Source organism: Vipera berus (genome assembly GCF_964194415.1).
Source record: "Vipera berus genome assembly, chromosome: 2".
NCBI classification, from domain to species: domain Eukaryota; kingdom Metazoa; phylum Chordata; class Lepidosauria; order Squamata; family Viperidae; genus Vipera; species Vipera berus.
The window spans coordinates 276,038,790-276,063,369 of record NC_138203.1 but is presented as its reverse complement, the minus strand read 5'-3'; the positions used below and the strand labels follow the sequence as shown (position 1 = coordinate 276,063,369).

The window sequence follows — 24,580 nt, the reverse complement described above, 5'->3', positions numbered from 1 at the left end:
TCCTCGTTCGGTTTTGCGTGTTTGAAGCCTTTCGAACCGACGGTGGATGGCGTCCACATCGGTTAGGTCTTCCAGTTCCCCGCCGTCCCTGGGAATTATCTCCCCCTGGTTCACTGCTCCGGCTTGTCCATTTCCAGCCTTTGCGAGGTCTCCCGGGTGACTATCTTCGTACGCCTGAATCTCTCTACAGTAGTGACTTCAGCTAGATTCAGGGTGGGTTTAGCTATAATTTTTTTCTGGAGGCGTTTGTCTCTCAGGCCTATAACCAGTTGGTCCCTTATCCGGTCCTCCAGGTCCGGAAATTGACACCATCGGGCGGCTAGCCTTGCTCCCGCTACGAAGTCGGCTGCCGGTTCTCCGGGTAGTTGGCGTCGCCGCGCGAACTGCACTCTCCAGTAAATCTCGGAGCGCGTCGGCATGTAGTGTTTGCTGAGCTTCTCGGTGAGCTCGGCGTAGGTCGCCTGTGCGACCGGTTCTGGGCTGCAAAGTCCTACGGCCACGTCGTACACGGCGGGTCCGCTCAAGTACAAGAGGGCTGCTGCTTTGGCTCGGTCTTCGGTTATCTTACTAACCAGCAGGAACCCTTCCACTTGGCCCAGGTGCGATTCCCAGCGTTCGGGGTATCTGGTGTCAAATTCTCGGATCTGACCGAATGTGGCCATGCTGTCTCGGTTCTTTGCGCTGCTTGCCGTAAGGTGGAAGTTATAACTTCCTTTAGTGACTAGCTCTGAGCCTCCAGAAGGTTGCCCTTCCTAGGCTTCAGCGACTTCAGCTCAGCAAGCAGATCCCACCCTCGTCGCCAGTGAAGTGGCTGTGATGGTAAGGATTACGCGGAGACAGCAGGCTCAGGTTACATGTGTTTATTGAGGTACACCCGGCAAAGCTCTGCCGGTTTGGGTTCTTTATATAGCCAGCTGGAAGTTGGTTCCTCCAATCAGCGGCCCGGCTTCTCCCGCCGGGGCCGCTGGGCCAATCGGCTGAGTCAGCTTCTTGACAGCTAGAGTCCTCGTGCTGCGCTGTCAGCTTTCGCGCTTGCGCTGTAGCCGGCGGCAATTTGACAGCTGTCAAATTGCCGCGTGTTTCCTTGTCAGCCGTATTTACCTCATGTAACCAGCTATTAACAATAACCAATAACGACGTTAACATTAAACATTAAACATTAACATTCATATATATCAGGTTTTCCCCCAGTTGTGCCCCCTCCCCTTCCGAGTCTCCACCTTTCCTTGCAAGCTTTTCTGCTCCGTGGGAAGCGCTGCACCTTCGCTTCTCCTCCTCTTCGGTTGCGGCTTCCACAAACGGCTCTCTGATCCCCTTCAACTCCTTCCCCCAAGCCCCCCTCCTAACCTGCAGCCCCACCTCTTGGCACAGCCCGGCTCCCCGCTTGGGGGATCATGGTATTTCCCGGAAGGTTGGGCAACCCCGTCGCTGCTGGGGAGGATCAGCCTCCCAGTGGCTGGAGGGGAGGAAGAGGATCTGGGCCCAGCAGGATCGTGGCTGAAGGGGGCTTCCTCCCCGGGCATGAGCCATGCTAGGAGAAGGCCAGTGGCATCTGGAAGGCGGGTAACGGAGACCTTAGAGGCGTTCCGGTGGGCTTCCTTTGAGATGGAGCTCCTGCATCTGCCTCTCTCTCTGGTGACTGCTGCATCCCTGTTTCTCTCTGCCCACGTGATGGAACAGCCGTGTCTGCGGAGGTTTTCAATTTTAATTGCATCTCTTTTATGGGATGTACAATCTTCACTGAAAAAGAAGCTCTCCAGTGTTTCTTACACACAACTTGCCAAAGAGATCAAGATGCTTTTGTGGTGTATTTAGAAAGATGAAATAAAATAATTTTAAGTCAAGTGACAGGTCCGACAGGTAAGTGAATGACGCATGCCCAGGATGGCGGACGTGCTTGGCTGAGCTCCGCGAGCTCCAGCTGCTAGGCGTCCCTTGGGAGCCCCTCAGGAGCCTTCAGGCTCTCTGTGATGGGGATTGGGGGCTTATGGTAATAGGCAGCGAGGCAAATAGGAGGTCGACGAAGCTGGCAGTGGCCCATTCAGACTCTTATTTACCGAGCTGCCCGTCTGCTGGCCCTGCTGTCCTCCGGCTGTTTGCCTTTTCCGGACCATCTGCAGCTGTTCGTGACCGACGCCGGCGTTTCCTGCTGCTTCGGGCCGTTTTGGGCCGCCTTTGGCATTCCCGAGCTGGTTTTGGTCGGCGAGGAGGACGCCCGTGAGTCTGCTCTGGTGGCGGCGATGGCGGCGACGGCGTGGGCGTTGGCTTCAGCGCTGGTTGCGGCGGTCTTTCGGGCCGCGCTCGGCGGCGGCAGCCCTAGTTCGGTGGCGACGGCAATGGCGGCGTGTTCTGGCCATTTTCAGCGGCCAGCAGCTAGCGGGACGTTTTCGGGGCCTGTTTTCGGGCCGCTTTCGGCGGCACCGGCGTTTTTGGGACTATTTGGGCCGTTCGCGGTGGCCGGCGGCTGGCTTTGGCGCTTTTTGGGCTTTTGGCCCCTCTCGCCGGCGGTGGTGTTCCCATGTTGCCCCAGGCCGCCTCGTGCCGCTTTCGGCGGCGTCGTCGCCCTCGGGCCGTTTTGGCGGTGGATAGAGCGACTGTGAGTCATCTCGGCGGCGGTGGTGGTTTCTATGCTGGCTTCGGGCCGCCTTTGGCGGCGACGGCATCTTCGGGCCATTTCAGCGGCGGAGAAGACGACCGCGGGTCACCTTAATGGAGCAACGACGACATGTGGTTCCTGCACCGCTTTTGGACCGCTTCAGCGGCGGTGACGGCGTTTCCAGACCATCTCTACTATCTTGGCCTGCCTACCCTTTTGCCTTCAACATATACATCTACCATCTTTCTGCCTACCCCCCCTCTCCCCTTGGATTTGGACGGACCTGGGTACTAGCCACGGTGGGAGAGTGGCTTGGCTTTACATCTGCAGCCCCATAGAGGTGGGAGCTCTATGTGGTATGCCTACCCAGAGTATATCTTGGACCACCCCCAGGAACAGAGTTGCAACCCGTCGTGAGAGGGCGGGGGGTGGCCTGTCTCTGGGGGCACCCAACTGAGTGGCAGTGAAGTTGGGTGTGGATCCAGATATTTATCTCCGTGCTTCGACCCTCCCATGGATATAACCAATTATGGGACTGCCTATCCTGGACTTGCTGGACCTATATGCGACAATACACCAGCACAGACTTGTTCGCCCTCAGGGGTGCCCCCCTCTTCTGGGTGCGACCCGCCTTTTCAAATACTCTCAATCTCGATGAAGGGCCCGATTGTTGGGACCCTGAGAGATGGCTGGGCAGGGGCAGGGGCCATCAACATAAATTTAATAGGAGGCCCCTGATTAATTTTTTATCGAAATTTTTTATGGGGCTAGGGAGAGGGGTGGGAGGGGGTGGGGGTTGTTTGCTTATGGGTGGTGGCCAATCAACCATGTCTCAGGCCAGGCTTGGGTCTGACCGTGCGGGGGGAGAACAGGGTGTGGTTGTCTCCGGGGCTCAGGAGCGGGTCATGGGACTACCGATTCCCACGACGGGGAATGGCAGCAGGTGGATAAACAGAGGGCCGTATCGTTACCGGGGGGGGTGTCTCCGCTATTTGCAAGCGGTGAGGCGCTCCAACCCTCTGCTTCTTCCCCGAGGTTCCGGGAGCGAGGATGTGCAGCCTCCTGAGCTCCGGCTGGTGTACCTGAACGCCAGGTCCGTGGTTAACAAAGCTCCCCTTGTTAGGGATTTAGTTGAGGGTGAGCACGCGGACCTGGCTTGCATCACGGAGACTTGGTTGGGCCCAGAGGGTGGGGTCCCTTTGGTTGACCTCTGCCCACCAGGTTTCCGGGTGCTACACCGGCCACGAGCTCAAGGTAGGGGTGTGGGTGTGGCGGTAGTTATCAGGGAGACCTTATGTCCACGGGAGACCACCGTTCCTTAGATAGTCGGGTGTGAGTCTCTCTTTTTGAGATTTGGTTCGGGGGCGCAGTTGGGCTTGCTGCTGGTGTACTTTTCGCCTAGTCGCGCAGCGGCAGCCCTGCCCGAGCTGCTCGATATCCTCTCGGGGTTGGTGATTGAGTTCCCCAAACTTATAGTTTTGGGGGACTTCAATCTACCATCCCTGGGAGGCTCATCTGAGCTAGCTCGGGAGTTCATGGCTTCCATGACGGCCATGGACCTGACGCAAGTAATTTCTGAACCAACTCATGAGGGAGGCCACACCCTTGACCTGATTTTCTTATCTGGACGGTGGTTTGATGATCTTGGTGGGGGCTCTCCATTTATTATGCCCCTGTCATGGACCGATCATCATCTCCTGCGGCTGGTCTTCCATTTTGCCACCCCCCGCCGTGGGGGTACGGAGCCAATTAGATGGTACCGCCCCAGACGCTTAATGGATCCTGATAGATTCCAAGCGGCGCTGGGGTTCCCACCTGCCTCCGTTGCTCACAACTCGGCGGATGCCTTAGTGGAAGCCTGGGAAAGGGCAGCCACTGAGGCACTTGACCGAGTTGTACCCTTGCGGCCCCTGACCCGGTGCAGATCCCAACAAGCTCCATGGTTCTCCGTGGAGCTCCGGGAGATGAAGCGTCGGAAACGGGGCCTAGAGAGCTGTTGGAGGTCCAGCCGATCCGAATCCGACCGGTTGCGACTAAGAACCCATATTAGGTCTTATCTCGCAGCGATGAGGGCGGCGAGGTATAATTACTTCTCTGCCCTCATCGCGTCTGCAGATAATCACCCGGCCGCCCTGTTTAGGGTGACTCGCTCCCTCCTTAATCAGGAGGTGAGGGAGGATCCCTTGCAGGGTCGTGCCGAGGAGTTTGGTCAACATCTGTCGGATAAAATCGCTCGGATTCGGACCGGTTTGGAGTCCAACTGGGCAGAGTCCGACGATCAGGACACGGGCGGTCTTGCCAATGTTATCTGGGAGGAGTTTGATTCTGTGACCCCTGAGGAAGTGGACAGGATTATGGAGAGGTTGAGCTCCACCACATGTTTATTGGACCCGTGCCCTTCTTGGCTGGTTTATGCAGCTAGGGAGAGGACACGAGGCTGGTTCCAGGCAGTCATATCTGCTTCTTTGAGCGAGGGTAGTTTCCCCACCGTCTTGAAGGAGGCGGTGGTGAGACCTCTCCTCAAGAAGCCTGCCTTGGACCCAGCTGTGTTAAACAACTTTCGTCCAGTCTCCAACCTTTGCTTTCTTGCGAAGGTTGTTGAGAGTGTGGTGGCGCATCCGTTCCCTCTGGTTCTGGATGAAGCGGATTATCTAGACCCGTACCAATCGGGTTTCAGGCCCGGGTACAGCACGGAGACGGCATTGGTCGCTCTGGTGAATGATCTCTGGAGGGCTCGGGACAGAGGATATTCCTCTGCCCTTGTCCTATTAGACCTCTCGGCGGCTTTCGATACCATCGACCATGGTATCCTGCTGCGGCGTCTCAGGGGATTGGGAGTGGGAGGCACAGTTCTTCAGTGGTTCTCCTCCTATCTCCTGGGACGCTCGCAGTCGGTGTTGGCAGGAGGACAGAGGTCGACTCCTAGGACCCTCGCTTGTTGAGTTCCTCAGGGGTCGGTCCTCTCGCCTCTCCTGTTCAACATCTACATGAAACCGCTGGGTGAGATCATTCGTGGTTTTGGAGTTGGGTATCATCAATATGCCGATGATACCCAACTTTTTATTTCGACCCCAAACCACCCCAGTGATGCCCTCGATGTGATGTCCCGTTGCCTGGAGACGGTTCGGGCCTGGATGGGGAGGAACAGACTTCAACTCAACCCTGACAAGACTGAGTGGCTGTGCATTCCGGCATCCCGGGACATTCAAAATATTCCATCTCTTCTTATGGGGGGTGAGTCCTTACCCCCCGTGGATAGGGCTCGCAACTTGGGAGTCCTCCTAGATTCACGACTTACTCTGGAAGATCATATACTGGCCGTGACTAGGGGGGCTTTCGCCCAGGTTCGCCTGGTGCACCAGTTGCGGCCCTATCTGGACCGGGATGCCCTGTGTACGGTCACTCATGCGCTCGTGACCTCTCGCCTGGACTACTGCAATGCTCTCTACATGGGGCTTCCTTTGAAGACCACTCGGAGGCTCCAACGGGTACAGAATGCAGCCGCGAGAGTTGTCTTGGGAGTTTCCCGGTACTCCCATGTTACACCTTTGCTCCGCGAGCTGCATTGGTTACCAGTTGTCTTCCGGGTGAGGTTCAAGGTTTTGGTTATGATCTTTAAGTCCTTACATGGCATGGGTCCGGGATACCTCGAGGACCACCTGCTGCCGGCGTCAACTCCCCTCCGCCCTGTGCGTGCCCACAGAGAGGGCCTCCTCAGGGTGCCTCCGGTCAGGGAATGTCGACTGGTGGTCCCCAGGGGGAGGGCCTTCTCTGTGGGTGCTCCGGCATTATGGAACCAACTGCCGGTTGAGCTCCGGATGGCATCGGACTTTCGCTCCTTCCGCCGCGGGCTGAAGACCCACTTATTTGAACTAGCTGGTCTGGCCTGATGGGGGAATATGGGTTTTTTAATGGTTTTTTTACTATTTTATTGTTGTTGTATTTTAATTGGGCATTGGTTTAATTTCTTTTTAATTTTTGTACTGCTATTTATATATGCCCTGTTAACCGCCCTGAGTCCCTCGGGAGAAGGGCGGTATAGAAATCGAATAAACCTAAACCTAACCTAACCTCTAATTGCCTCCACTTTTCTGAGATCGTTCTCAAAACAACCCAAATGCAACTGATTGATGTTCAAAGGACAGTGGGAGATCCAGGGGAGAAAGGAGGAATTTATTTTATGACTTTTACAAGCAAAATGTTAAAACTGGATTTCCCACTTCTGTACCCACATGGCTTTTCAGTAACGTATTCTCTTGGAGGAAAAAATAAACCCAGGAGCTTCTCTTGTTAACTAGCAGAGTGGGGCAGAATACAGAATGGGGCAGATACAGAAATGAGCAGGCACTGTGTAACTTACTGTAAATAAGAAGCTGTTTTGGCTTTATACAAGTAAAATGCAATAAAGATTATTAACAAAGTGCTTTGACATTTTAACTTTGCTGTTGGTTCACCTGTTAACTAATTTGCCTCTCTATCTATCAGATAGATGAAGGTTAAATTGGTTGTAAATAGAAGTAGAACTTTATTAATTTTTGGCCTGCTTCGTAAGGGAAGGAAACTAATATTGCTCCAATATATTTATGAATATTCAAGTGGACGGGAATAATATATGTAAATCTGGTTTCGTCTTTTGATGCACATTTTTTCTTTCTATTTAAATGTTCTGTATATCCTTGTTTTTTTCAAGTTTGTAATTTTTTTTCCATTTTTTTTTTTAAAAAAGCCACTTTATGATAATCGAATTCATGGGGCTGCTCTTTATCTCTTTTCTAAACTGCTTCTGAATTCATGGAAACATAGCATTATAGGTTTGGAAGGGACTCTGGAGGTCTTCTAGTCTAACCCGCTGCTCAAGTCAGAGGCATTATACTATTCCCACTCAAATTCCCACTCAAGGTTCTACATTTAGGCAGGAAAAATCAAATGCACAGGTATAGTATTGGTGGTACCTTGCTCAATAGTAGTAACTGTGAGAGAGATCTCGGAGTCCTAGGGGACAATCACTTAAATATGAGCCAGCAGTGTGCTGCAGCTGCCAAAAAAGCCAACACAGTGCTAGGCTGCATTAACAGAGGGATAGAATCAAGATCACGTAAAGTACTAATACCACTTTATAATGCCTTGGTAAGGCCACACCTGGAATACTGCATCCAGTTTTGGTCACAATGTGAAAAAGATGTCGAGACTCTAGAAAGAGTACAGAGAAGAGCAACAAAGATGATTGGGGGACTGGAGGCTAAAACATATAGGGAACAGTTGCTGGAATTGGGTATGTGTAGTTTAATGAAGAGAAGGGTGAGGGGTGACATGATAGCAGTGTACCAATATCTCAGGGGCTGCCACAAAGAAGAGGGAGTCAAGCTATTCTCCAAAGCACCTGAAAGCAGGACAAGAAGCAACGGATGGAAACTAATCAAGGAGAGAAGCAACCTAGAACTAAGGAGAAACTTCCTGACAGTTAGAACAACTAACCAGTGGAACAACCTGCCTCCAGAAGTGGTGAATGCTCCAACACTGGAAGTTTTCAAGAGACTGGTCAGCCATTTGTCTGAAATGGTATAGGGTTTCCTGCCTGAGCAGGGGGTTGGACTAGATGACCTCCAAGGTCCCTTCCAACTTATTATTATTAAATTGTTGTCCAGTCCATTTCTGAAATAGACCTCATTTTACGAAGCTTCTACCCCTTACGTCTTGTCCTGCCCACCGGTGCCCTAGAGAGTAAGTCAATCCATTCTTCTTTGTGACAAGCGCTCAAGTACTGGAAGACAGCTATCATGTCCCTCCCAATGACCCTTTATCATCTTTGTTTCTCTTTGTTGTGATTTAGGGTCAGCCTGTGGGTTCGGCAGTTGGGTCCGACGACTCAGAGGAGGAGGAGGGGGGGTGTTGAAGAGCTTGCTGAGGGGATTGGACAGCTTGATGAGAGCCCTCAGCCAGGCCCCTCTCATCTGGTAACGACGCAGACCCAGCTGTGTGAGCCTGACAGCGTGGATGAAGATGACCCACAGCTGGCCCTGTTCAAGGACGCCCGACGCAGGAGGCAGTCAATCAGGAGTAAACAGAGGAAGGCAATGGGGCTCCTCAGAAGGAGGCAGAGAAGCCACGCCCTGAACTGTATTTAAGGGGGAATGCGTGGGAGGGCTGGTTTGCTGAAGGCAACCGCTTGAAAAGCTCCTGTTTCTTGGTTCGTGTCTTGTTCTATTTGTTTTTGTAGCAATAAATTGGGCAGGCATAATTCCAGCCTCTTCCCTTCTTGTAAAAGGGGTTGGACCTGCCTTTTCTGCAGGGCCGGTAGCAGGCTGGTACAGAACACTCTTCTCTGCACACAACAAATGTTTTGTATCATGGTGACCAGAACTGGACACTTTATTCTAAGACTGGTGTCATCAGCATTGTGTAAAGCAATTCTATCTCTTCTTGTTGTCTAAACACTATTCCTTCTTGATGCAGCCTAGGACTGTATTGGCTTTTTTGTGGAGCTGCAGCACAATACTGTCGCAAGTGGTACTTGTCCACTTAACATGCGGCCCAGGGATACACGGCCTGTCCTTTTTGAGATCTGGAGGCAGCCACCATTTTCAAGGCACCGAGAAACCCTTAACACAGTCTATAAAGTGTTAATGTAGCAAAACAGAAGAATCTATCTCACTCCCACGTGACAGTGACCCAGAAGCAGCCGCCATTTTGACACAGAGGCAGGCATGGCAAAATGGCAGCTGCTTCCACAACTCCACTGCATGGCCCAGGGATGAATACGGGGTACAGTTCAAAGTAATGATGGCTTCCATGATGCAGTCACGCAGTGAAGAGATCCGTGTCCTGCCCTGTTTCCCCACTGAAGTTCAGAGATCTTCAAAAGGTATGGAGGAGGAGGCTGTGATGCCTGGTGGGGGGGGAAGTTGGGACTAAGAATTGCAGGGATCCCAAAGGTTAGAATAGGGGAGGCCTTTGGAAGGCAAATCTGGGCCTGCGATAGGCCTCCAAGAGCTTCCCCAAACTCTGAGGTACCCACTGTTGGGCTTAACAACTTGCACATTCATTTGAGGGCTTCATCAGAGAGAGAAAAGGGTGTGGGTAGTTCAGTAAGGTAATCTTAATTAACTACCATTACAACATGCAACCAAAATTGGCAGACCCGATTACAGTTTTTATCTCGAGGTTTATTATTGGTGGCAAGGGAATTAGAGCGCTCATAATGTGCAGGACAACAAGGTAGAAGACAGAAACTCCACATGTTGGAATTCCATAATCAATATACAAAACCCAAAAGCCTTTTTGAGGAATTCCACAACTTCTGCAAAAGAAAATATCCAGTAATTTCTGCTAATAACCAGAAACAGGTAGTTAGCCTTTATCCAACTAAAAGTTTCCACTTTTTTCTCTCCACCTACTAGTCTAAATCTGAGATGAGCTGAATAAAAAGGATCAGGCCAGAGTCAGTTTCTCACTTACACTCTCAAAGGGAGATCAGGAACAAAATTCAAGCCTTGTCTAAATTCATCAACATTTGCCTCATGTGGATTTTTTTGTATGCAATAAGGAGTGATTTACGCCTGAAGAACTGTCCACAGACTGGACATTTGAAAGACCATTTGAGTCCTCTGGTGTCTCACCAGGATTGAATTGAGGAAATATTTCCCACAATCAGAAACCCTTTTTATGTCCTGTGTGAGTCTTCTGGTGTACCACCAGATGGGAAAACTGACTGAAACTTTTCCCACAATCAGGACATTGAAAGGGTTTCTCTCCTGTGTGAGTCCTCTGGTGTTTCACCAGGTGGGCTTTCTGACTGAAAAATTTCCCACAAACAGGACATTCAAAGGGTCTCTCTCATGTGTGAGTCCTCTGGTGTTTCACCACGTGGGATTTGTGCCTGAAAAATTTCCCACAAACAGGACATTTTAAGGGTTTCTCTCCTGTGTGAGTCCTATGGTGAATCACCAGCTGGGAATTCTGACTGAAACTTTTTCCACAAACGAGACATTTAAAGGGTTTCTCTCCTGTGTGAGTCCTCCGGTGCATCACCATGTTGGAATTAGCACTGAAACTTTTCCCACAATCAGGACATTTAAAGGGTTTCTCTCCAGTGTGAGTCCTCTGGTGTAGTATGAGAGTAGACTTTGTCATGAAACGTTTTCCACAATCAGGACATTCAAATGGTTTCTCTGTTGTGTGAGTCTTCTGGTGACTCATGAGCTTGAATTTTGTAATGAAACTTTCCCCACAATATGGACACTGATATGATTTCTCTCCTGTGTGAGTCCTCTGGTGTTCAACGAGATTGGAACTGTGACTGAATCGTTTCCCACAAACCGGACACTCATACGATTTCTCTCCTGTGTGAGTCCTCTGGTGTCTCACCAGGTTGCCATTCTGACTAAAACTTTTGTGACACAGAGCACATTGAAATGGTTTCTCTCCTGTATGAGTCCTCCGGTGTATTACCAGGTTGTAATTTTCACTGAACCTTTTCCCACAATGTGGACATTCAAATGGTTTCTCTCCTGTGTGAGTCTTCTGATGTTTCACCAGGTTGGAACTTTGACTGAAACATTTTTCACAATCAGGACATTCAAATAGTTTCTCCCCGGTGTGACTCCTCTTATGTACCACGAGCAAGTATTTTTTAATGAAAGTTTTTCCAGAATCAGGACATTCAAAGGGTTTCTCTCCTGTGTGAATTCTCTGGTGTATCACCAGGTGTGAATTGTATCTAAAACATTTTCCACATTCAGAGCATTCAAAGGGTTTGTCTCTTGTGTGAGTCCTCTGGTGACGTGTGAGCTGGAATTTTGTGATGAAACTTTCCCCACAATATGGACATTGATATGATTTATCTCGTAAGTGAGTCCTCTGGTGTTTCAACAGGTCAGAATTGTGACTGAAACTTTTCTCACAAACTGGACACTCATACGATTTCTTTGCTATGTGAGTCCTCTGGTGTTTCACCAAGTAAGAATTCTCACTGAAACCTTTCCCACAATCAGGACATTCAAAGATGTTTTTTTTCCTCTCCATCGTCAGGTGTATCTTCAGGCTGGAGTTCTGACTGAAATTTTCCCCCAAATCAGAGCTTTCCAAGGGTTTTCTATGGTAAGAGATAAATAATAATAATAATAATAATAATAATAATAATAATAATAATAATAATAATAATAATAATAATAATAATAATAATAATAATAATAATAATAATAATAATTAATAATAATAATGATGATGATGATGATGATGGAAGGTATCTTTGAGGTCATCTAGTCCAAACCCCTGCTCAGACAGGAAACCCTATACCATTTCAGACAAATGGCTGTCCAATCTCTTCTTAAAAACTTCCAGTGTTGGAGCATTCACAACTTCTGGAGGCAGGTTGTTCCACTGGTTAATTGTTCTAACTGTCAGGAAGTTTCTCCTTAGTTCTAGGTTGCTTCTCTCCTTGATTAGTTTCCATCTATTGCTTCCTGGCCTGCCTTTTCATGTACACGTAGTCCTTGACTTACGACAACTGTGCCCTAAATTTATGTTGCTAAGCGAGGCACTTGTTAACTGAGCTTTGCCCCATTATACAATTTTTCTTGTCAATTTGTTAACTGCATCACTGTGGTTGTTAAATTAGGTTAAGTGAATCTGGCTTCCCCATTGACTTTCTCAGAAAATTGCAAAAGGAGATCACGTGACCGCAGAACACTGCAACTGTCATAAATGTGAGTTAGCTGCCAAGCATCCAAATATAAATCACATGACCATGGGGATGCTGCAATAGTCGTAAGCTTCAAAAATGAGTCATAAGTCACTTATTTCAGTGCCGTTGTAACTTCGGTCACTATATGAACTGTTCTAAGTCAAGGACTACCTGTAAAGTTCCCTTGAGTTCTGCATAGTCTACGTTTTCCAGTTTGAAATCTCTTCTTGATCACCTTTTGGAGAAGGAGAGGAGTTATGTGGGGGTTTTTGAAGGAAATGGAAAATATTTTCATTTCAGGCTTGATGTCCTTTCGTTTTTAACGTTGCTTGTTATTCTCAGTTGTCTGGAGTGCTTTTATTGGCATCTTCTTTATCTATAAGATTCAAAGAAAAGTGTAACTTATTGTTTATAAAATGGTTGCTGAACATGTGAAAAATGAAAAACACATACATTAAAGATAAAAAGCAAACATGCCACAATGCTAAAATAACCTCTTACATTAATTATGATTAATTTGACACATTGCAAGATTACTGAGATTCAAGTTCACATTTGCATTACTGCCTTGTCATGGCGAAGGGGCTTGCATAATTCAATAAAGCTATGAGCTATGCCGTGCAGGGCCACCCAAGACGGAAAGGTCATAGCAGAGAGTTCTGACAAAACGTGATCCACTGGAGAAGGAAATGGCAACCCACTCCAGTATCTTTGCCATGAAAACCCTATGGACAATACCAAAAGGCAAAACGATATGACGCTGGAAGATAAGCCCCTCAGGTCAGAAGGTGTCCAATATGCTACTGGGGAAGAGCAGAGGGCTAGTACTAGTAGCGCCAGAAGGAATGAAGTCATTGGGCCAAAGCCAAAAGGATGCTCAGCTGTGGATGTGTCTGGTGGTGAAAGGAAAGTCCGATGCTGTAAAGATTTTTTCTCCATAGGAACTTGGAATGTAAGATCCATGAATCAAGGAAAGTTGGACATGGTCAAACAAGACATGACAAGACTGAACATCGACAACTTAGGTATCAGCGAACTAAAATGGACAGGAATGGGTGAATTTAATTCAGATGACCATCAGGTATACTACTGCGGGCAAGAATCCCTCAGAAGAAATGGAGTAGTCTTCATAGTCAATAAAAGAGTAGGAAAAGCAATACTGCTGCATGACTTTGGCTTGACTAATCTAAAGAAAAGAAGAAATAGGGGTGACATGATAGCACTATTCCAGTATTTGAGGGGTTGCCACAAAGAAGAGGGGTCAAATTATTCTCCAAAGCACCAGAAGGCCGGACAAGAAACAATGGTTGGAAAATAATCAGAGAACCAACCTTCAATTAAGGAGAAACTTCCTGAGACGGAGGCCAATTAATCTGGGGAACAGCTTGCCTTCAGAAATAGTAGGTACTCCATCACTGGAGATTTTTAAGAAGAGACAGGACTGCTCGAGCAGGGGGTTGGAATAGAAGACCTCCAAGATCCCTTCCAGCTCTATTCTATTCTAATATTTGTTTCTTAAGGGCTATCTAGACGTCAGCAGAAGACGTTGCTGGATGTTTAATTTTGCAGAATAGCGTGCATTTCTGTAAAAATCTTTTTTGGGAGTGTTCTTTGCATTTTTATCATGACAGATGATAGAAATGCCACATGCAGAGTCCCAGCCCTTTTAACAGCTATACTGGACTTAATGCGGACTAAGAGAAAAGAAATGAAAGAGCGACAGACATATTAGGGGGCTTCAGGCTAAAACATACAACGATGTTTGCAGGAATTGGGTATCTCTAGTCCAGGGGTCGGCAACCCGAAAAAGGAAAAGAGCCACTGGGAACCGGTTCCATCACACACACAAAAACGTGGGAGCCCCATGCGCAAAACGGTTTTTTCTTGCGCTTGCGCGGACGCCCGCAGTTGCCACCTTCCTGTGTGTGTGTGATGGAACCGGTTCCCAGTGGCAGCGGCGCCGCCACCTTCGGCAGCCTGTAAACGTGCCGCGGCAGCTCTCCCAAAGAGAGGAGGGCGGCGGCCTGCAAACGGGCCGCGGCGGCTTTCCTCCTCTTTGGGGGAGCTGCCGTGGCACGTTTGCAGGCTGCCGAAGGCGGCAGCTCTGCAGGCGGGCCGCGGCAGCTGTCGCGGCCTATGGGCGCGACATTTGGCAGGGCCCTACTTCGCAGCACAGCGCGAGGCCCTCACCCCCCACGGACGCGCCTTCCTCGCCACGGGAGCCACCCCCGCCATCCTCGCACACCACTAGCGCAGGCCCACCTCGTCTTGGGGGCCTGCCCTCCGCACACTGGCTGCATCCTCCGATCGACCGACGCCGCTAGGGAGACTGCCCGGTGTCGGGCTCGACATGTCCGACACCCGGTGAGGCCGCGGAGGGACTCACCGGGCCCCGTGACCAGCTGCCGGCGTCTGTATGCAGCCCCCACGTTACTGCGGTCTTCCACCGAGCCAGGGAAGAGCGCGGCCGCCGGGACGACCCAGCAGCCACCGGCGCCTCTCTCGATGCCCCAGCAGCCACCGGGGCCTTCCGGCAGGCCGGGGAGCAGCCATGGAAACGCGCAGCCGGCTGACATGACCCAGCGCCGACGCAGTAAGCCGAGGAAGAGCGGAGGGGTGGGGCAGGAGCGAGCATGCCTGTCCTGCTCCTTTTCTCTTCCAAGCGGCGCTGCTCAGGGGAGACGGCGACGACGACATCGGGGCTTGAGATCTCGCTTTCCCCCCCTCTTCCTCCCTCACTCGTGCTTTACATACACACACACACACACACATGCACACACAAAAGCACAGAGTTCCCCTTCCCCCTTGTACAGGAATGAAAGGCCCCCTGAAGGAAGCGTGGCCTCTTCACCGCACCGATCCGCTGAGGTTTTTTCAATCGGGAGACGGGCAGAGCAAGATAGCCAAAGAAGAGACTCCTCAGACGGCGCCGTCTTTTTCTTCCCCTCCAGCTGCTGGCTCTGAGCCCCAGCTCGCGGGTCTGCCTGGCGGCTTTGCGCGAAGCTTGCCGGGGTCGTTTTGAGATTTACACGTGTCGTTCTCGGGGGGGGGAAGGGGTACCTGACCTATTCCCCCCCCCCGTTGAACGAGCCAGGGGAGGGCAAGAGCCTCTGCGGGCAGGGAGGGAGGAGCGGCGAGAAAGGGACGTTTGGAGCCTCTGCGGGTAGGGAGGGAGGATCAACGAGAAAGGGACATTTGTGTGTAAGCCGAGCAACCCCGAAAATCGGTTTGAGTAGAAAAGGAGGAGCTTTGGGAGGGAAGTGAGGTTGGAAAAGCAGGCCGGTTGAAGGAAGGGAGCAGAGGTGGCAGCTTTGCAGACGCAGCTTTCTCAAAGAGCGGCGCCGCTGCCCATTCGCGCGGAGGTACGCGCGCACCTCTCCAAAGGTTTGGGGAGGTGCGCGCGCACCTCTCGGAATGGGTAGCGGCCCCGCTTGATGCGAAAGCTGCCGCGGCCCGTCTGCAAAGCTGACGCTTTCGGCAGCTATGCAGACGGGCCGCGGCAGCATTCGCAACAAGCGGGGCCGCTGCCCGTTCGCGCGGAGGTACGGAGACCTGCCGACGTTTGGGGAGGTTTGGGGAGGTGCGCGTGCACCTCTCGGAATGGGTAGCGGCCCCGCTTGTTGCGAAAGCTGCCGCGGCCCGTCTCCAAAGCTGCCGCTTTCGGCAGCTTTGCAGACGGGCCGCGGCAGCTTTTGCAACAAGCGGGGCCGCTGCCCGTTTGCGCAGAGGTATGGAGACCTGCCGACGTTTAGGGAGGTTTCGGGAGGTGCGCGCGCACCTGCCCAAACCTCCCCAAACGTCGGCAGGTCTCCGGACGGCGGCGGCTTGGGAGAGGTGCGCGCACACTCTCCAAACCGCCGCCATCCCGTTTGCACAGCTGCCGTGAACGCAGCAGGTCTCCGGACGAGACGACGGCGGCTTGGAGAGGTGCGCGGGCACCTCCGCCCTTCGGAAAGGTGCGCGCGCACCTCTCGGAACGGGCGGTGCCACTCTCCATTTGGAGAGGTGCGCGCGCACCACTGCCCGTTCGAAGAGGTGCGCGCGCACCAGGCGCCTGGGAGCCGCAGGAGACGGCTCAAAGAGCCGCATGCGGCTTCAGAGCCGCGGGTTGCCGACCCGTGCTCTAGTCTAAGGAATAGAAGGATGAGGAGTGACATGAAAAGAGTGTTTCAATATTTGACGGGCTGCCACAAAGAAGAAGGGGGCCAGCCTATTCTGCAAGGCACCTGAAGGCAGAACAAGAAACAATGGATGGAAGCTAATCAAGGATAGAAGCAACCTAGAAACTAGGAGACATTTCCTGAAAGTGAGAACAATTAACCAGCGGAAAAAAATAGTTTTTGCCTTCGGACCTTCTGGTTGCTCCATCACTGGAGGCTTCAAGAAGAGACTGGACAGCCATTTGCCTGAAATGTATAAGGTCTCCTGCTCGAGCAGGGGACTAGATGGCCTCAAAGATCTCTTCCAACTCTTACTGCATATTCTACTTGCTTCTCTGCGTCTTCGCTGTGGAGGAAACCAAACAGCCCGACTTGCTCCCGGCTTCTCCTCCGACCTGCCCCCCACTCACCTGCCAGCTGATGCTTATCCTTGGAAGACCGCAGGAGCCTCTCTGCACGCCACCCTCCTCCCATGAGTGATCCGGTAGAGGAAGTTCCTCTCTCCTTCTCCTCACTTCCCGGCCTTTCTAGCAATACGGTACTTTGTGGCCTTAACTCCTTGAAAGCCGTGTTTTGCAGCAGTAGAGGTCCAAAATGAATAGCAAGCTGTCAACACAAATCCCGAGGACGGGGTGCTTCTCCCAAAGCTTCTCTTTGTGTGACTACACACAGTAGGGAGCTTCAGTGCAGAGTCAGTTAGCAACCAAACAGAGGTGCCAACAGGGCAGAAGTGAACAAGAGTGTAAGAGCTGCTTGAAACCTCCCTCAGCACTAAACAGTTAACTATGATGCTGCCCATGTAACAGGAAAAAAACCCTGTCCCTTGTCAGGATCCCTCTCCATATAAAATCTCTGAGTGCAACTGCTGATAGCAGTTAGGAAATACCCTCATTTAGGCTGGTGTAGAGCCTTGTTGTGGTGTCTGACGGCTCCTGTGCCTAATTTCATTTTATTCTTGGGGAAGATGCAACTCTCTTGGTGGAAAGGGGGAACCAAGTTGTTTTTTGGGTACAGCTTCATTTTAGAGATGAAAACCCTTAAAACGGGAGAAGGAAGGCAGGAAATGGATCATCTATTCTACTCAGAACAAGGGATTCTCCATATTGTTGGGAGAAGAGACCTGTGACTCCATGGGAGCCCCAAACCGTAGAGGGAAAAGCGACTAGCCCTTTTGCAGACCAAGAGTCAGTTATGCATTTTAATGCAATTTGTTAGTCAGAAAAGGTGCTACCAGACTTCTCCCGACATACTGCATAAGGTTGGATATTGTATTCAGCCAATTCCGGCGTCTAATGCCAGGGTGGCGGGTGTTGTAGTGCATCAACATCTGCAGCACTTTCTCGCTCATCTTCAATAGTGACGAATTCCTAATTTGCATTTAGAGGTGCAGATTGGCACACGCAACTTTCCTTTTCAATCTGGATCCTAGTTTTTGGTCTTGGGGCTTTGCATGAAGGGTGGCGGTCCTTTGCTGTTCCCGCTTGGAGCACTTTAGCGTTGCTCGGCGGCGCCCCAGTCGCCCCCTCCCCGCAGCGCTTCAGCGGAGGAGTTAAGCGCAGAGAGGGGGAGGGAATAGGGGGGGCGGGAAGGGGAGGAGGGATTCCTGGGAGAGCCAGGTGGGTTTCCCCCAGTTGCCCCCCCTCCCCTTCCGGGTCTCCCCCATTCCTCGCGAGCTTTTCTGCTCCGTGGGAAGCGCTGCGCCTTCGCTTCTCCTCCTCCTGGGTTGCGGCTTCCGCGAACGGCTCTCCGATCCCCTCCAGATCCTTCCCCCGAGCCCCCCTCCTGCCCCGCAGCCCCCCCTCTTGGCGCAGCCCGGCTCCCCGCCTGGGGGCTCCCGGTGTTTCCCGGAAGGTTGGGCACCCCCGTTCCCACGTTCCCCTGTCGCTGCTGGGGAGGATCAGCCTCCCAGTGGCTGGAGGGGAGGAAGAGGATCTGGGCCCAGAAGGATCGTGGCTGAAGGGGGCTTCCTCCCCGGGCATGAGCCATGCTAGGAGAAGGCCAGTGGCATCTGGAAGGCGGGTGACGGAGACCTTAGAGGCGTCCAGGTGGGCTTCCTTTGAGATGGAGCTCCTGCATCTGCCTCTCTGGTGACTGCTGCGTCCCTGTTTCTCTCTGCCCACGTGAAGGAACAGCCGTGTCTGCGGAGGTTTCCAATTTTAATTGCAGCTCTTTTATGGGCTGTACAATCTTCACTGAAAAAGAAGCTCTCCAGTGTTTCTTACACACAACTTGCCAAAGAGATCAAGATGCTTCTGTGGTGTATTTAGAAAGATGAAATAAAATAATTTTAAGTCAAGTGACAGGTCCGGGAGCTCTAATTGCCTCCACTTTTCTGAGATCGTTCTCAAAACAACCCAAATGCAACTGATTGATGTTCAAAGGACAGTGGGAGATCCAGGGGAGAAAGGAGGAATTTATTTTGTGACTTTTACAAGCAAAATGTTAAAACTGGATTTCCCACTTCTGTACCCACATGGCTTTTCAGTAACGTATTCTCTTGGAGGAAAAAATAAACCCAGGAGCTTCTCTTGTTAACTAGCAGAGTGGGGCAGAATACAGAATGGGGCAGATACAGAAATGAGCAGGCACTGTGTAACTTACTGTAAATAAGAAGCTGTTTTGGCTTTATACAAGTAAAATGCAATAAAGATTATTAACAAAGTGCTTTGACATTTTAACTTTGCTGTTGGTTCACCTGTTAACTAATTTGCCTCTCTATCTATCAGATAGATGAAGGTTAAATTGGTTGTAAATAGAAGTAGAACTTTATTAATTTTTGGCCTGCTTCGTAAGGGAAGGAAAGTAATATTGCTCCAATATATTTATGAATATTCAAGTGGACGGGAATAATATATGTAAATCTGGTTTTGTCTTTTGATGCACATTTTTTCTTTCTATTTAAATGTTCTGTATATCCTTGTTTTTTTTTTAAGTTTGTAATTTTTTTTCCAAATTTTTTTTAAAAAAAGCCACTTTATGATAATCGAATTCATGGGGCTGCTCTTTATCTCTTTTCTAAACTGCTTCTGAATTCATGGAAACATAGCATTATAGGCTTGGAAGGGACTCTGGAGGTCTTCTAGTCTAACCCGCTGCTCAAGTCAGAGGCATTATACTATTCCCACTCAAATTCCCACTCAAGGTTCTACATTTAGGCAGGAAAAATCAAATGCACAGGTATAGTATAGGTGGTACCTTGCTCAATAGTAGTAACTGTGAGAGAGATCTCGGAGTCCTAGGGGACAATCACTTAAATATGAGCCAGCAGTGTGCTGCAGCTGCCAAAAAAGCCAACACAGTGCTAGGCTGCATTAACAGAGGGATAGAATCAAGATCACGTAAAGTACTAGTACCACTTTACAATGCCTTGGTAAGGCCACACCTGGAATACTGCATCCAGTTTTGGTCACCACGATGTGAAAAAGATGTCGAGACTCTGGAAAGAGTACAGAGAAGAGCAACAAAGATGATTGGGGGACTGGAGGCTAAAACATATAGGGAACAGTTGCTGGAATTGGGTATGTGTAGTTTAATGAAGAGAAGGGTGAGGGGTGACATGATAGCAGTGTTCCAATATCTCAGGGGCTACCACAAAGAAGAGGGAGTAAAGCTATTCTCCAAAGCACCTGAAAGCAGGACAAGAAGCAACGGATGGAAACTAGTCAAGGAGAGAAGCAACCTAGAACTAAGGAGAAACTTCATGACAGTTAGAACAACTAACCAGTGGAACAACCTGCCTCCAGAAGTGGTGAATGCTCCAACACTGGAAGTTTTAAAGAAGAGACTGGAGAGCCATTTGTCTGAAATGGTATAGGGTTTCCTGCCTGAGCAGAGGGTTGGACTAGATGACCTCCAAGGTCCCTTCCAACTTATTATTATATTAAATTGTTGTCCAGTCCATTTCTGAAATAGACCTCATTTTAAGAAGCTTCCACCCGTTACGTCTTGTCCTGCCCACAGGTGCCCTAGAGAATAAGTCAATCCATTCTTTGTGACAGACGCTCAAGTAAAAGATTGCCGGCGGATAACACCCAGGGGGAGGGCCCTCTCAGTAGGTGCGCCTGCCCTCTGGAACCAGCTGCCCGTGGAGCTTAGGACTGCCCCCGACCTTCGTTCATTTCGCTGGGACCTGAAGACCTGGTTCTTCAAGCCCTCTGGCCCAGGCTGAGAATTTTAATTTTAATTGGGGGTTTTACTTTTGTTCAGGGATTGATTTAATCTTTTTAATTGTTTTTTAACTTTTGTATTCCTTGTTTTAAATACCCTGTAAACCGCCCTGAGTCCTTCGGGAAAGGGCGGTATATAAATCCAAATAAATAAATAAATAAATAAATAAATAAATAAATAAATAAATAAATAAATAAATAAATAAAGTAAGTACTGGAAGACAGCTATCATGTCCCTCCTAATGACCCTTTATCATCTTTGTTTCTCTTCTCTACACACAACAATTTTTTTGTATCATGGTGACCAGTACTGGACACTTTATTCTAAGACTGGTGTCATCAGCACTGTGTAAAACAATTCTATCTCTACTTGTTGTCTAAACACTATTCCTTCTTGATGCAGCCTAGGACTGTATTGGCTTTTTTGTGGAGCTGCAGCAGAATACTGTCGCAAGTGGTACTTCTCCACTTAACATGCGGCCCAGGGATACATGGCCTGCCCTTTTGGAGATCTGGAGGCAGCCACCATTTTCAAGGCACAGAGAAACCCTTAACACAGTCTATAAAGTGTTAATGTAGCAAAACAGAAGAATCTATCTCACTCCCACGTGACAGTGACCCAGAAGCAGCTGCCATTTTGACACAGAGGCAGGCATAGCAAAATGGCAGCTGCTTCCACAACTCCACTGCATGGCCCAGGGACGAATACGGGGTACAGTTCAAAGTAATGGTGGCTTCCATGATGCAGTCACGCAGTGAAGAGATCCGTGTCCTGCCCTGTTTCCCCACTGAAGTTCAGAGATCTTCAAAAGGTATGGAGGAGGAGGCTGTGATGCCTGGTAGGGGGGGAAGTTGGGACTAAGAATTGCAGGGATCCCAAAGGTTAGAATAGGGGAGGCCTTTGGAAGGCAAATCTGGGCCTGCGATAGGCCTCCAAGAGCTTCCCCAAACTCTTGAGGTAGCCACTGTTGCGCTTAACAACTTGCACATTCATTTGAGGGCTTCATCAGAGAGAGAAAAGGGTGTGGGTAGTTCAGTAAGGTAATCTTAATTAATTACCATTACAACATGCAACCAAAATTGGCAGATTACAGTTTTTATCTCGAGGATTACTTATTGGTGGCAAGGGAATTAGGGTGCTCATAATCTGCAGGACAACAAGATAAAAGACAGAAACTCCACATGTTGGAATTCCATAATCAATATACAAAACCCAACAGCCTTTTTGAGGAATTCCACAACTTCTGCAAAAGAAAATATCCAGTAATTTCTGCTAATAACCAGAAACAGGTAGTTAGCCTTTATCCAACTAAAAGTTTCCACTTTTTTCCCTCCACCTACTAGTCTCAATTTGAGATGAGCTGAATAAAAAGGATCAGGCCAGAGTCAGTTTCTCACACTCTCAAAGGGAGATCAGGAACAAAATTCAAGCCTTGTCTAAATTCATCAACATTTGCCTCATGTGGCTTTTCTAGTAAGCAATAAGGAGTGATTTACGCCTGAAGAACCGTCCACAGACTGGACATTTGAAAGACCATTTGAGTCCTCTGGTGTCTCACCAGGATTGAATTGAGGAAATATTTCCCACAATCAGAAATCCTTTTTATCTCCTGTGTGAGTCTTCTGGTGTACTACCAGATGGGAAAACTGACTGAAACTTTTCCGACAATCAGGACATTGAAATGGTTTCTCTCCTGTGTGAGTCCTCTGGTGAATCACCAGGTGGGATTTCTGACTGAAAAATTTCCCACAAACAGGACATTCAAAGGGTCTCTCTCCTGTGTGAGTCCTCCGATGTATCACCAGGACAGAATTTTCACTGAAACGTTTCCCACAATCAGGACATTGAAAGGGTTTTTCTCCTGTGTGAGTCCTATGGTGAATCACCAGATGGCAATTCTGACTGAAACTTTTTCCACAAACGAGACATTTAAAGGGTTTCTCTCCTGTGTGAGTCCTCCGGTGTATCACCATGTTGGAATTCCCACTGAAACTTTTCCCACAATCAGGACATTTAAAGGGTTTCTCTCCAGTGTGAGTCCTCTGGTGTATCATGAGAGTACACCTTTTCATGAAACGTTTTCCACAATCAGGACATTCAAATAGTTTCTCTGTTGTGTGAGTCTTCTGGTGACTCATGAGCTGGAATTTTGTAATGAAACTTTCCCCACAATATGGACACTGATATGATTTCTCTCCTGTGTGAGTCCTCTGGTGTTCCACGAGATTGGAACTGTGACTGAAACGTTTCCCACAAACTGGACACTCATACGATTTCTCTCCTGTGTGAGTCTTCTGGTGTTTCACCAGGTTGCAATTCTGACTAAAACTTTTGCCACAAAGAGCACATTCAAACGGTTTCTCTCCTGTGTGACTCCTCCGGTGTATCACCAGGTTGGAACTGTGACTGAACTTTTTTCCACACTCAGGACATTCAAATGGTTTGTCTCCTGTGTGTGTTCTCTGGTGAGTCATTAGCTTGAATTTTGTAATGAAACTTTTGCCACAATCAGGACATTCAAATGGTTTCTCCCCGGTGTGACTCCTCTGATGTACCATGAGCAGGCATTTTTTATAGAAAGTTTTTCCACAATCAGGACATTCAAAGGGTTTCTCTCCTGTATGAATCCTCTGGTGTACCACCAGGTGTGAATTGTAACTAAAACATTTCCCACAATCGGAGCATTCAAAGGGTTTGTCTCCTGTGTGAGTCCTCTGGTGAATCACCAGGTGGGAATTCTGACTGAAACTTTTTCCACAAACGAGACATTTAAAGGGTTTCTCTCCTGTGTGAGTCCTCCGGTGCATCACCATGTTGGAATTAGCACTGAAACTTTTCCCACAATCAGGACATTTAAAGGGTTTCTCTCCAGTGTGAGTCCTCTGGTGTAGTATGAGAGTAGACTTTCTCATGAAACGTTTTCCACAATCAGGACATTCAAATGGTTTCTCTGTTGTGTGAGTCTTCTGGTGTTCAACGAGATTGGAACTGTGACTGAATCGTTTCCCACAAACCGGACACTCATACGATTTCTCTCCTGTGTGAGTCCTCTGGTGTCTCACCAGGTTGCCATTCCGACTAAAACTTTTGTCACACAGAGCACATTGAAATGGTTTCTCTCCTGTATGAGTCCTCCGGTGTATTACCAGGTTGTAATTTTCACTGAACCTTTTCCCACAATGTGGACATTCAAAGGGTTTCTCTCCTGTGTGAGTCTTCTGATGTTTCACCAGGTTGGAACTTTGACTGAAACATTTTTCACAATCAGGACATTCAAATAGTTTCTCCCCGGTGTGACTCCTCTTATGTACCATGAGCAAGTATTTTTTAATGAAAGTTTTTCCAGAATCAGGACATTCAAAGGGTTTCTCTCCTGTGTGAATCCTCTGGTGTATCACCAGGTGTGAATTGTATCTAAAACATTTTCCACATTCAGAGCATTCAAAGGGTTTGTCTCTTGTGTGAGTCCTCTGGTGACGTGTGAGCTGGAATTTTGTGATGAAACTTTCCCCACAATATGGACATTGATATGATTTATCTCGTAAGTGAGTCCTCTGGTGTTTCAACAGGTCAGAATTGTGACTGAAACTTTTCTCACAAACTGGACACTCATACGATTTCTTTGCTATGTGAGTCCTCTGGTGTTTCACCAAGTAAGAATTCTCACTGAAACCTTTCCCACAATCAGGACATTCAAAGATGTTTTTTTTCCTCTCCATCGTCAGGTGTATCTTCAGGCTGGAGTTCTGACTGAAATTTTCCCCCAAATCAGAGCTTTCCAAGGGTTTTCTATGGTAAGAGATAAATAATAATAATAATAATAATAATAATAATAATAATAATAATAATAATAATAATAAATAATGATGATGATGGAAGGTATCTTTCAGGTCATCTAGTCCAAACCCCTGCTCAGACAGGAAACCCTATACCATTTCAGACAAATGGCTGTCCAATCTCTTCTTAAAAACTTCC

General features: G+C 49.0%; 1 protein-coding gene across 5 annotated transcripts in view; it reads right to left on the bottom strand.

The window, feature by feature from the left end:
• Nucleotides 1–6,653: 6,653 nt before the first annotated feature.
• LOC308664076 (uncharacterized protein) overlaps nucleotides 6,654–24,580 on the bottom strand; it is a 36,962-nt gene continuing 19,035 nt past the window's right edge. For 2 of the 5 annotated variants that reach the window (XR_014025592.1, XR_014025593.1), the window contains exon 3: nucleotides 21,455–24,394. The gene's annotated coding sequence lies outside the window, so the exon portion shown is untranslated. Of the gene's footprint in view, nucleotides 11,688–12,449; nucleotides 12,655–14,540; nucleotides 14,585–14,664; nucleotides 24,395–24,580 lie in introns of those variants that run through there. The other 3 variants (XR_014025594.1, XR_014025595.1, XR_014025596.1) reach the window with 3 other exon arrangements.